This window comes from Artemia sp. Qi Xiang Cuo, chromosome 9 (genome assembly GCF_049724085.1).
Source record: "Artemia sp. Qi Xiang Cuo chromosome 9, ASM4972408v1, whole genome shotgun sequence".
In the NCBI taxonomy this organism is placed as follows: Eukaryota; Metazoa; Arthropoda; class Branchiopoda; order Anostraca; family Artemiidae; genus Artemia; species Artemia sp. Qi Xiang Cuo.
Genome location: NC_142802.1, coordinates 19,619,488 through 19,634,257, shown reverse-complemented (window position 1 = coordinate 19,634,257; position 14,770 = coordinate 19,619,488).

Below are 14,770 nucleotides of genomic sequence, written 5' to 3'. Positions count from 1 at the left end.
GTGACATTTAATGGCTCATTTGAAAGCTATTGCTCATATCTAAGTCATGTTTGTAAATTCTATCATCCTTAAGTGTGATATAATTCAGGGAAAGTGTGGATTTCTCAGCAAGGTATTTGGTCAAGTATTTTGATTCAAAAGAGAATAGAGGTCATCCAGTTCATGGTTTGCAACGACATTCTGAGTAAATCTCTAAATCCATACCCCAACAAATGGTGTAATTTTATCAAAATCCTGTGAAGGGGGGGGGGGTCAAAGTTGGAGCCAATTTTCCCAAATCAAGTGAAAATGACGAAGAAAACTGAAAAACTAGCCGTAGAGTAATAAAAAAGGTAAAGATGTACTAAAGAAAACTGACATGTTTCACTGGATGCTTGAATTATGCAGGCTTATCTTAGTTTTGACAACATTTTTGGAGAACCCCAATTTCAGCTAGGAGGGGGGGGGGAGAACTGGGGTCTGGAGGAAAACTGAGGTCTGGGAGGGATAGTTGCCCCCTCTGCCCCATAGCAAATTACGCCCCTGGCCACAACCCCTTGCCACTAAGTGGTTGGAGAAGTGTAGGCATGTGGTTCTGGAACCACTCACTGTTGTATATTAAAATCAGGATTACCATACTTATTGTTATACTTACTTATTCAAATTATTTACTTGATTATTCCACCGTAATATTCTCTCCATACGCAAGATTGTGCACCCAAAGAGGAAGAAAGACAAATGGAAATAGTTTTGTAGGAGAATTCAGGTAATTCCTCCCAAAATTTTTGAAATGAAAACCTACTTAGTTTATAATACCATTTATTGTACCTACACAAGAAATGACCCTTTTCTGAAATTTCCATTCATTTTTGAGTAATGAGTTGAAGCTACTCGTCTGGAGCTACTTTCTTAAGTGTGACTATATTTAATTTTTTTTAACAAAGAATAAAAGATCTATTTCTTCTTTTTTTTTAATTTTTCTACAAAAAGAAACGATACTATGTTTTGATTTTTTTTGTCTTTCCCACTCTAAACTTATTTTCCCTTCAATTCTTGTAGTTCAGCTTCTTAGTTCAGCTCCTTAATAAGGGTTGATGTGTCTTATCTCCCCTAGATTGGAGCTGATTAGAAATTATAAAAAAATAAGTTGTCAACTGAAACTAAGGACCAACATTAAAACTTAAAGCGAACAGAATTTATTCCGTATAAGTAAAAAAGGTCATAGCAATGTTGTTTCTAAATTAAATTTTAATCATAAACGAGCTTAGATTTATTTAAAAAAACAAAATTTTTCCTGAGGGAAGTTAAGAGCGAAATTGAAACTTAAAACGAACACAAATTATTACTTCACAGCCTATCTAACATATAGCAATAAAACTAATGCAAATAAATCAGCTGGTGATATTTCCCTATGGTTGTAGTATTACAGAAAGCTAGCGTTTTACTGAAAACACAAAAGACAAGCATAAAAACAAGAATATTGATTTAGGAGCCAAAAGTAAATACGTAGCCTCACAACAACAAACTAATCTATACAGTAACCTTCAGTATACAATTAAAATTATCTTAAAAGCTTAGGCATAAAAATAATAAGTTTAAAAGTCATTACACAGCATGTAAAGTAATGGATTGATCTATCAGGTAAAATCTTGATCTCAGCTAGCAATACTCAAAATGAAAAACATATCAACCGTAATATGAACTCTGGAAATCCAGTTATTTCTATCTATAAAACGGAGGATTTTAAGTTGTGATACAAATTCTTAAGCGGTTTGTAGTTCTGATACTAATAAGATTCCTTCACTTCGAACTTGTCTAAAAAATAATCATTAAATGTCCTTTCGAGATCCAAAACGACAGTCAATCATTGAACTGAGCTCATTGCGCAGAGGTGATGCCAAATTAAACTAAAAAATAAATAAAACATCAATCTAAAAATAGTTTACTTTTATCCTGTTAAAATTGTCCTTAAAAGGTTTACTTTTACCGTACCAAGATTCCTATATTGTTGTTTGTGTTTTTAGCAAAGCGCTAATTTTCTGTTATCCTACAAACTTAAGCAAACATCACCATTTGATTACTTGGATTAGTTTTATTAATATATGTTGGATAGGCTGCGAAATAGTCATTTTTCTTCATTTTAAGTTTCAAATTCGCTCTTTACTTCCCTAGGAAAAACTTTGTTTTTTTTAAATTAATTTGAAAGATAGTCAAAGCATGCTTGAACAAAACCTTAGGCATAAAAATAATAAGTTTAAAAGTCATTACACAGCATATAAAATAATGGATTGATCTATCAGGTAACATCTTGATCTCACCTAGCAATACTCGAAATGAAAAACATATCACCCGTAATATGAACTCTGGAAATCCAGTTATTTCTATCTATAAAACGGAGGATTTTAAGTTGTGATACAAATTCTAAAGCGGTTTGTAGTTCTGATACTAATAAGATTCCTTCGCTTCGAACTTGTCTACAAAACAATCATGAAATGTCCTTTTCAGGTCCAAAACGACAGTCAATCAGTGAACTGAGCTCATTGTGCAGAAGTGATGCCAAATTAAACAAAAAATAAATAAAACAAGAATCTAAAAATACTTTACTTTTATCTGTTAAAATTGTCTTTAAAAGGTTTACTTTTGCTGTACCAAAACTCCAATATTGTTTTGTGTTTTCAGTAAAGCGCTAGTTTTCTGTAATCCTACAAACATAGGCAAATATCACCAGTTGATTTATTTGCATTAGTTTTATTGATATATGTTAGATAAGCTGTGAAGTAATAATTTTTTCTCGTTTTAAATTTGAACTTCGCTCTTTACTTCCCTAGGAAAAACTTTGTTTTTTTTAAATTAATTCGAAAGATAGTCAAAGCGTGCTTGAACAAAACCTTAGGCATAAAAATAATAAGTTTAAAAGTCATTACACAGCATATAAAATAATGGATTGATTTATCAGGTAACATCTTGATCTCACCTAGCAATACTCGAAATGAAAAACATATCAACCGTAATATGAACTCTGGAAATCCAGTTATTTCTATCTATAAAACGGAGGAATTTAAGTTGTGATACAAATTCTAAAGCGGTTTGTAGTTCTGATACTAATAAGATTCCTTCGCTTCGAACTTGTCTACAAAACAATCATGAAATGTCCTTTTCAGGTGCAAAACGACAGTCAATCAGTGAACTGAGCTCATTGTGCAGAAGTGATGCCAAATTAAACGAAAAAATAAATAAAACAACAATCTAAAAATACTTTACTTTTATCTGTTAAAATTGTCTTTAAAAGGTTTACTTTTGCTGTACCAAAACTCCAATATTGTTTTGTGTTTTCAGTAAAGCACTAGTTTTCTGTAATCCTACAAACTTAGGGAAATATCACCAGTTGAATTATTTGCACTAGTTTTATTGATATATGTTAGATAGGCTGTGAAATAGTAATTTTTGTTCGTTTTAAATTGCAACTTCACTCTTTACTTCCATCGGAAAAACTTTGTTTTTTTTAAATTAATTTGAAAGATAGTCAAAGCATGCTTGAACAAAACCTTAGGCATAAAAATAATAAGTTTAAAGTCAGTACACAGCATATAAAATAATGGATTGATTTAACAGGTAACATCTTGGTCTCACCTAGTATTACTCGAAATGAAAAACATATCACCCGTAATATGAACTCTGGAAATCCAGTTATTTCTCTTTATAAAACGGAGAATTTAAGTTGTGATACAAATTCTAAAGCGGTTTGTAGTTCTGATACTAATAAGATTCCTTCGCTTCGAACTTGTCTACAAAATAATCATGAAATGTCCTTTTCAGATGCAAAACGACAGTCAATCATTGAACTGAGCTCATTGTGCAGAAGAGATGCCAAATTAAACGAAAAAATAAATAAAACAAGAATCTAAAAATGCTTTACTTTTATCTGTTAAAATTGTCCTTAAAAGGTTTACTTTTACCGTACCAAAACTCCAATATTGTTTTGTGTTTTCAGTAAAGCGCTAGTTTTCTGTAATCCTACAAACATAGGGAAATATCACCAGTTGATTTATTTGCATTAGTTTTATTGATATATGTTAGATAGGCTGTGAAGTAATAATTTTTTCTCGTTTTAAATTTGAACTTCGCTCTTTACTTCCCTAGGAAAAACTTTGTTTTTTTTAAATTAATTCGAAAGATAGTCAAAGCGTGCTTGAACAAAACCTTAGGCATAAAAATAATAAGTTTAAAAGTCATTACACAGCATATAAAATAATGGATTGATCTATCAGGTAACATCTTGATCTCACCTAGCAATACTCGAAATGAAAAACATATCAACCGTAATATGAACTCTGGAAATCCAGTTATTTCTATCTATAAAACGGAGGAATTTAAGTTGTGATACAAATTCTAAAGCGGTTTGTAGTTCTGATACTAATAAGATTCCTTCGCTTCGAACTTGTCTACAAAATAATCATGAAATGTCCTTTTGAGGTCCAAAACGACAGTCAATCAGTGAACTGAGCTCATTGTGCAGAAGTGATGCCAAATTAAACGAAAAAATAAATAAAACAACAATCTAAAAATGTTCTACTTTTATACTGTTAAAAGTGTCCTTAAAAGGTTTACTTTTACCGTACCAAAACTCCTATATTGTTTTGTGTTTTCAGTAAAGCGCAAGTTTTCTGTAATCCTACAAACATAGGGAAATATCACCAGTTGATTTATTTGCATTAGTTTTATTGATATATGTTAGATAGGCTGTGAAGTAATAATTTTTTCTCGTTTTAAATTTGAACTTCGCTCTTTACTTCCCTAGGAAAAACTTTGTTTTTTTTAAATTAATTTGAAAGATAGTCAAAGCGTGCTTGAACAAAACCTTAGGCATAAAAATAATAAGTTTAAAAGTCATTACACAGCATATAAAATAATGGATTGATCTATCAGGTAAAATCTTGATCTCAGCTAGCAATACTCAAAATGAAAAACATATCACCCGTAATATGAACTCTGGAAATCCAGTTATTTCTATCTATAAAACGGAGGATTTTAAGTTGTGATACAAATTCTAAAGCGGTTTGTAGTTCTGATACTAATAAGATTCCTTCACTTCAAACTTGTCTACAAAATAATCATGAAATGTCCTTTCGAGATCTAAAACGACAGTCAATCATTGAACTGAGCTCATTGTGCAGAAGTGACGCCAAATTAAACAAAAAATAAATAAAGCAAGTATAAAAAAATGTTTTATTTTTATCTGTTAAAAGTGTCCTTAAAAGGTTTACTTTTACCGTACCAAAACTCCTATATTGTTTTGTGTTTTCAGTAAAGCACTAGTTTTCTGTAATCCTACAAACATAGGGAAATATCACCAGTTGATTTATTTGCATTAGTTGTATAAATATATGTTAGATAAGCTGTGAAGTAATAATTTTTTCTCGTTTTAAATTTGAACTTCGCTCTTTACTTCCCTAGGAAAAACTTTGTTTTTTTTAAATTAATTTGAAAGATAGTCAAAGCGTGCTTGAACAAAACCTTAGGCATAAAAATAATAAGTTTAAAAGTCATTACACAGCATATAAAATAATGGATTGATCTATCAGGTAAAATCTTGATCTCAGCTAGCAATACTCAAAATGAAAAACATATCACCCGTAATATGAACTCTGGAAATCCAGTTATTTCTATCTATAAAACGGAGGATTTTAAGTTGTGATACAAATTCTAAAGCGGTTTGTAGTCCTAATACTAATAAGATTCCTTCACTTCGAACTTATCTACAAAATAATCATGAAATTTCCTTTCGAGATCTCAAACGACAGTCAATCATTGAACTGAGCTCAGTGTACAGAAGTGACGCCAAATTAAACGAAAAAATAAATAAAGCAAGTATAAAAAAATACTTTATTTTTATCTGTTGAAAGTGTCCTTAAAAGGTTTACTTTTACCGTACCAAAACTCCTATATTGTTTTGTGTTTTCAGTAAAGCACTAGTTTTCTGTAATCCTACAAACATAGGGAAATATCACCAGTTGATTTATTTGCATTAGTTGTATAAATATATGTTAGATAAGCTGTGAAGTAATAATTTTTTTTCGTTTTAAATTTCAACTTCGCTCTTTACTTCCCTAGGAAAAACTTTGTTTTTTTTAAATTAATTTGAAAGACAGTCAAAGCGTGCTTGAACAAAACCTTAGGCATAAAAATAATAAGTTTAAAAGTCATTACACAGCATATAAAATAATGGATTGATCTATCAGGTAACATCTTGATCTCACCTAGCAATACTCGAAATGAAAAACATATCAACCGTAATATGAACTCTGGAAATCCAGTTATTTCTATCTATAAAACGGAGGATTTTAAGTTGTGATACAAATTCTAAAGCGGTTTGTAGTTCTGATACTAATAAGATTCCTTCGCTTCGAACTTGTCTACAAAATGATCATGAAATCTCCTTTTGAGATCCAAAACGACAGTCAATCAGTGAACTGAACTCATTGTGCAGAAGTGATGCCAAATTAAACAAAAAATAAATAAAACAAGAATCTAAAAATGCTTTACTTTTATACTGTTAAAAGTGTCCTTAAAAGGTTTACTTTTGCCGTACCAAAAATCCAATATTGTTTTGTGTTTTCAGTAAAACACTAGTTTTCTGTAATCCTACAAACGTAGGCAAATATTACTAGTTGATTTATTTGCATTAGTTTTATTGATATATGTTAGATAGGCTGTGAAGTAATAATTTTTGTTCGTTTCAAGTTTCAACTTCGCTCTTTATTTCCCTAGGAAAAACTGTGTTTTTTTTAAAAATTAATTTGAAAGATAGTCAAAGCGTGCTTGAACAAAACCAGGTATACAGTTGCTTTCTGCATAAAGTACCTTCTATATTTTAAAAATAAATAGGCTGATTAAGCTAAGTAAATGAATGAATCTTTCCTGTTGCCATTGTAAATGGTCAGCACTCCTCACGTTTTCAAACTAAAAATGGTATTTGGTAAGGCGGTTCTGCACCCAAACTCTTCAACTGCATCATGAACCATGCTCTAAGCAAAACACTGCTGGTGTAGTCATTTGGTGTCAGTTTTTCTGGAAGAGTCCTGTCTGATGTCAACTTTGCTGACAAAGTGGCACTAGTATGCAAAAGTCTTGATGACAACAGCACTGGAAATACTAGCATCTGTTGCAGAAAAACTTGGTTTCAAAGTAAACTGGTCTAAGATCAAAATAATGCCTGTAGACAAGACATCATCCAGCCCCCGACAGATAGTCGAGGAATTCACCTACCTTGGTTCAATTGTCTGCTCAAATGGAAATCAAGATGCAGAGATTTCAGCAAAGGTGGCAAAGGCAAATGTTGTCTATGGCCATCTTTTGAAAACAACATTTCACAAACTGCAGATCAGCCGTCTCACAAAAGAACGAATCTACTCAACCTCAGTAGCTAGTGGTATGCTGTACTCGTCAGAGACTTGACTCATGACTCAGACGCAGATGATTAAGGTAAATGCTGTCCAGACGAAAGACCTCCGCAAAATCGAACGCGTTAGATAGTTTAACAGGGTATAGAACTTGGACATCCACTAGTCTATTAATTTACCACCCTTGTCTGAGCAGATCAAGTCTCCCTAGCTGTGTTGGTATGGTCATCCACTTTGCCTGCCCAATTAAAAACCTGCTAACTCATCTTTGACTTTGGTCCAACCTCAAATGGCTGGAAATACCCAAGAATTAGACCCCATACAAGATGGGCAGACATCTTCAGTGGTCGACTCACTACCAGGAACATCAACCCCAATGAAGCTCCTACCATCACCCAGGACAGAGCACTCTGGAGACAAATAACAATGACTTACGCTGACGTCTGATTCCTTCTACGCTGGCAACATTACCAAGCAAGAGCTTTAAGTCAATAGAAACGTTCAAGGCTTCCCAGATTTATTAGTTAAGCTGATTTCTAAAAAATTTATCTTCCTGGCAGTTAAGGTATATTAAAGGGCGGAAATCAGACAGAAAAAAGAATAGACACCTATCATTAGATTCTCAGTTAATTTCTAAATATAATAACTGCTGATCACAATTGCTTCCCAGGCACCCAGTAATAATGTTGTCTATGAGCTCTTCTAAAGGAAACATTATTGCAGCAAAAGAGTGGTACCATCTAATTTCTTATTCAAACATTTACAAAAATAATAGTAGCTATCACGATAGTGCACCTCATCCCTCCCTAAGATGGGCAGATATGCCGTTAGGCCCTATAGAAAACTACAAAAAAAAACTCTATAATAACACAATTGCAACATTAAAATACACAGAAAGTCTATTCCAAATATACTATTTTATTCCAAACACACTAATTGCTAATGTTGCAAATTCCATTTTGAGCCTTAAAGCAAAAACTTTGTTCCTTATTTCTTGCTTGTAGAACACCTGGCCGTTAGAACTATTACTACCAACAGCTCACTGGAGCACCAAGCTACATGAGGCCAATACAGTTATGCACATTCCTCCATCCTAATCTATTCAAAGCCTCCCTCTTTACACCCTCCCAAGAAGTTTCCATTTCCCTTAAATCTGTCCATTAGACATCCTACAATCAAATTTGGGAGCAACCTGATTTTTGTTTGGTCCTAGGTGGTTACCTGATAAGGATGGTCTTAGGCAAACTGTCATCCTTCATCTGCAGAATGTGTCCTAGCCATCTCAACCATTCTCTCATTATAGCCCTGGAAAGCAGAATTGACCCCCATTTTTGGTACAGCTCACTGTTTGAGATACAGTCAGTCAGTCAGGCACCCAAAATAAACTATAGGCAATTTTTCTAGAAAACATCTAGCAAATCCTCCTCCTTTTTTAGCACCCTAAATTCATGACCACACTTGAGCACTTTCATCATTGTAGTTTCAAATATTCTAGTCTTTGTACAGATACTTATCTTCCTATTCTTCCAAGCTCTTTTCAGCTTTGAAAAAACACCCTGGGCCTTTGCTATTCTGCTTTTAACATCTTCATTGCACCCACTGTCTTTAACTTTAAACTCTTTTTTGTCTTTAACTTTAATAAAACAAAAATTATTAAGACTAGTGAATAAATATCAGCATATGTATATTAAACCGACAATGTACTTTCATTTGTATTTTCTTCAGTAAAGTGCAAATTATATTCTGGTCTTGAGAAGGTATGGACGTTGTCTGCCCTACTCATGTTAATTTCTGCTTGCTTTGAGTTTGACTTGGTTATTTATTGTAATTTCTGTTTGTTTTGGGGTTTCGTTTATTTTTTGATGGTGATTTTGGTAGTTTTGTAATTGGTAGATTATTCAATTTTATTTCTATCCATTTTTTGGTTTAATGGAGTTGTTTACTTTTCTTTGAAAAACTTATTCTGTGGATATTTTTTAAATTAATTTTTGTTCGTTTTTATCGACATAGCCCTTTTCACGGAAAAAGAAAATAATATTTTATGTCTCTTTGTTTTTCTTATGTAAGAATCCATAGTTTGGGTTGCTATTTATATGTTTGAAAAACCTTTTCAACAATTTCCACACACCCTTTTGAAAATCTTGACAGAAATAGCATTGTTAAATATAGTTTTATTACTCCTCTAGTTAACCTGAAAAATAAAACTTAATACCATTCCCAAAAAAATTCTATCTATGCTCTTTGACATCCTTACACTCTTTTGATTTAGTCTAATTGTCAACTTAATACCCTCAGTCGTTTTTGGGATACTGCTGAGATGTCATATTGGCAACCAGCATACACAACGTACCTTTCAATTTGGTTTCAAACGCAAAATTTAGTCTTAAAGCATAATGGGCAAATTGCATAACTATGGGGGTTGACATACTCAATATCTCTAGAGACATAATTTCTAGACTGTTTAACTATGCTGAAAAAAATGTCTGTCTAAAAATTCTGATAGGAAGTTTTTGGAACATTATGGACTAAGAAGGGGAAATACTTGCCCTCCAATCACTTTTGGCTCTTAAAAAGGGCACTAAAACTTTTAATTTCAAATCAAATTAGCTTTTTTAAAAGTTTCAATGATTATGCCCTTTTGAAAACCTGCATGCATATAGTCTTTTTGTTAAATTGAAACTCACCCTATACGTTCCCCAAAAGTTTCACCTTAGCAGCGTTAGTTAGAGTAACAGTCAGTGGGGGCGCGTCCACTAGGCAAACTAGGCGATCACCTAGGGCGGCAACCTGGGGAGGGCAGCAAAAATTGAAAAATTAAAAAAATGATTTCAGAATAAAACTTTATGAATATTAGCTTGATTTAAGTTCTACAGATCAACTTACTGATTCATTCTGTATGAGAGACGCGAGTGAGAGACGACACTCGACAGTGCCGGTTGTGCACTGAGAAAGGTGAAGAGGCGTGCGTCGGTACTGTGCTGTGTGCTAAGATTGGGGAGAAGGGAGAGGGTGTGGCCACCGCCGCGTACTCTCATAGAGTAGCCGCGTAACCTTGAATGAAAGTTTCATGTTTCTATGTGAATAAGCATTGTTGCCATCCCTGCTCTGCTCATAACGACAGTTGTGTTGTGACAGGTGATCAGATCAGTCAAGATTTGGCAGTTTGTTGTTACACTGTGACTGTGCTGTGTCGTCTGTATAATTTCAATAGTACCTTATCTAAGTCAGATGAATTAATTAGTAAACACCCTCTTTTTATTGTATAAAAAAGTTTGACCTCATACAGTCTTGTGTCGAATTTGTCCTACAATGTACGAAGTGGAAAAACTGTATACAACACAGTACATACAACTTGATATAGATAAGTGAAGTAGGTAATAAAGGAATAAGTTTAATTCTTGTCCTCATTCAATTTACAGGGAACATAATTTTTCGATTTTTGTATTATTATTGCACGTAACAGTTTAATTCTTGCCAGACCTCTGGCCTCCCAGTGTTTTAATTTCAATTAACTGTTACTTGGTATTATTTTATTATACTAATTAGCTGTTACTACAGTGCTGCCTACAGCATACGTTTTTGTATAAATTAGCTGATACACTTTCTGTATTATGCTTGGTCTGATACAAATTTACTTTTTATAAGTATAAACCCATCATCAAAAAGATGTACAGTACTTGGTACTATTTCATATGTCAAAATGTGAAGTTTAAAACAATATATTTACAACTTTTGACCTTTCACACTCTAGAAATATATTTTTAAAATGTAGGTATCTTTTTAAATTTCTACAATGTGTAATAAACTTCTACATATAATGTCTTAAATTTCAGGTAGATATTGTTCATTATAATGGCTGAAAGAAAAAAACTATCTGGCTTCCAATACCGGAGAAGGAAAGCTTAGGAGGGCAAGTTTATTTCAGAAGGAAAAGGCTCATTTTTAAAGTATTTATGCAACAAACAAGTCAAACAACAAAACACTACTGATCAATAAGAATCGGGACAAGGACCCTCATCAGGAGCAGATTATCTACTTGAAAATAGTAGTAATAATTATGATGTCGAGGAAAACGCCTGTAAAATTTGAACAGAGGAAGGTAACGATGGAAGTGTAGGTACTGAAAAAGAGTTGAAAGTGCCTACGCAAGAAAATCAAGATTGAAAATCGGCCCTTGATTTTTATGACCCAGCTACTTGGCCTGACAGGTGCGATGACACTCTTCAGGTATCTCTTGTTCAACATGGTCCTCATCAGGAAAAGGATATTGGTTTTTCACTTCATATTGGTTGTAGGAGATTTTCAAAAAAATAATTTCAAAAGGCAATTAGCCAATGGTGAATCTGACTGTTGTACATGGTTACTATACTCAAAATCTAATGTTTTGGTTTTCTGCTTTTGTTGTATACTGTTCTTTAAATCAACTTCACCGCAAACTTTATACTCAAAAGGAACCGATCATTGGAAAAATATAGCTAAAACTCTGAGCAATTATGAAAATAGGAACGGTCACATAACCTGCTTTCATGAATGGAAGGAACTTGAGCTAAGATTAAATGAAAATAAAACTAAAGATGATCAATCTTTATGGCTAATGAAACAAGAAGAAGAAATTGGAAAAGTGTCTTGGAAAGAATAATTGCTCTTGTGCAAGTTTTATGAGCCCAAAATCTGGCACTTTGAGGAAAACATGAGAAATTCTTAAGAGCCGGTAATGGAAACTTCTAAAAATTTCTGAATACTTGGCGCCGTTTGACCTCTTTATACATTAACATCTTCTCAAACTTCAAGATGATGAGACAAAGGTGCATTACTTGAACAAAGATATTCAGAATAAAATGATCAAACTGTTTGCAAACGCCGTGCAGGCTAAAATTATATTTTTAGTCGATACTGCAAAGTATTAGCCTACTCTATAATTGTTAGTTCTACTCCAGACGTCAGCAATACCGAGCAAATAACTGTGATTGTAAGATTTGTGGCTATCAAGGAAACTAAAAGATAAATTTAAGAGCATTTTTTAGGTTCCATAACTTTTGTTGAGACAACTGGTGCATTCTTAACTGAAGCAATTGTTGGAAAGTTCAAAGAACTCGAACTTCGCAGTGACAATTTACGTGGTCAAGGCTATCATAACACAAGTGATATGATATGCAAACCCTCCGGAGTACAAAAGAGAATCAAAGAGATCAATCAGAGAGCGTTTTATGTGCCTTATAGCTCGTATTCGCTGAATCTTGTTGTTAATGATGCAGCAAATTGTTGCTTGGAGGCTACGAAGTTATTTGCTTTTGTTCAAAGATTTATGTTCATTTTTCTGCTGCAACACAACGTTGGAATACTCTAAAAACATGTAATTAACCTGACGCTTAAGCCCCTTAGTGAAACCAGATGGAAAAGTTGAATAGATGCTCTTGTACTTCTTCAATATCAACTGGGTTATGTTCCTACCACTTTAATGGACATTTATGAAGATGGCTCCTTAAGTTACGCTGCAACAATGGCTTTGGAAGTATTCTAGTTGACGCCAGAGGAGTGGCAGAGGAGCTAAATATTCAACCAACATTTGAAAAAGAAACCCTTCCAACTCGGTTGAAAAAGAATAAAAAATAGTTTGATTACGAAGTCAATGATGAACCTTTCGTATCCCCTCAAGAACATTTCAAAGTAAATTTCCATTTTGCCATTCTTGATACTACAATTTATTCTCTGGATAGAAGATTTCAACAGTTAGAAAACGTTACTTCTATATTCGGATTTCTCTACAACATATCCAACGTAAATGCCGCAACAACAAAGTCCCTGATGGACGATTGTATGAATTTACAACATTTCCTCTCAAACAATGGGGCTAAAGATATTGAACGCCACGAACTTTGCAATGAAGTTCAAGTCATTGCTAGGAGAGTACCCAAGAACACAAATCCCGAAGATGTCCTTAACTTCATCATAAGCAATCAAACAGTTCGTGGTAATGAACTGTAAGTAAGGAGTGACCTGGCTCAATGGTAACCGAAACTCTAAAAAACAGAATTTTGATACCAATAGATACATCAAAAGAATCATATTTTAATTCTGATGTCAAAAATATAAGTTTCATCAAGTTTAATCTTATCCATCAAAAGTTACGCGCCTGAGAAAATTTGGCTGATTTTCGAAAAAAGGGAAAAAGACCCCCCTAAAAGTTATAGAACCTTAATGAAAATCACACCTTACTCGGGAGAATCTTTCCGTGGAGGATGTTTCTTTGGGGTAAGGGACATTTCTATGAAGGGGGCGCCGGATTTCCAAGCATTATCTAAAAAACGATCAGAAATTAAATTAAAAAAAACAAACAAGTTTTTTCCACTGAAAGTAAGAAGCAACATTAGAACTTAAAACGAACAGAAATTATTATGTATATGAGGGGGGTCTCCCCCAATTCAATAACTCGCTCTTTACGCTACAGTTTTTTTTAGTTCTTTCAAAAGAGCTCTATATTCTAATTAAATGGCCTTTGTGATTCAGGGGTTTGTGAATTAAATTTTTTTTAACTTTTAACATAAAGAGCATGGTATTGACTAAGGGGAGAACCCCCTCATATACGTAATAACATATACGTAATAAAAAAACGATAAAAAAAACAAGCAATACGGCTTAATAGTAATTGAAACTTTTAAAAACGGAATTTTGACGTCAATAAATGTATCAAAAGAATGGACTTATAATGCTGATTCTAAATATATAAATTTCATTAAGTTTAGTATTACTCATCAAAGGCTTCGAGCCTGAGAGAATTTACCTGATTTTTTAAAGAGGAGGGAAACATCCCCAACAAGTGAAAGAATTTTAATGAAAATCACACCGTCAGAATCAGCGTATCAGAAAACCCTATTACATAGGTTTCAAGCTCATATCTGCAAAAACCTGCAACTTTGTATTTTTTGCCAGAAGAAAAATATACGAATATAGAAGTTCGTTACGTAAGTTAACTTGTAAATTACGTCAGAACCAAATTTAGAGACAGTCATTTAGCAAAAGAAGAGTAAAATTTTTATGCAATTTTTTTTTTCTTATTCAATGACGGTGAGCCAAAATAAAAGCTGCATTAACTAAAAACCGATCAGAAATTAAATAAAAAAAAACATGTTTTTTAAACTGAAAGTAAGGAGCGACATTAAAAATTAAAACGAACAAAAATAATTCCGTATATGAAAGGGGCTGTCCCCTCCTCAACGCCTCGCTTTTTACGCCAAAGTTTGACTCTTTCTGACGACTCTATTTTTTAAAACAATAAAAAACTTTAGCAGAAAGAGCGAAGCGTTGAAGAGGGGACAGTCCCTTTCATATACGGAATAATTTCTATTCGTTTTAAGTTTTAATGTCGCTCCTTACTTTCAGTTTAAAAAACT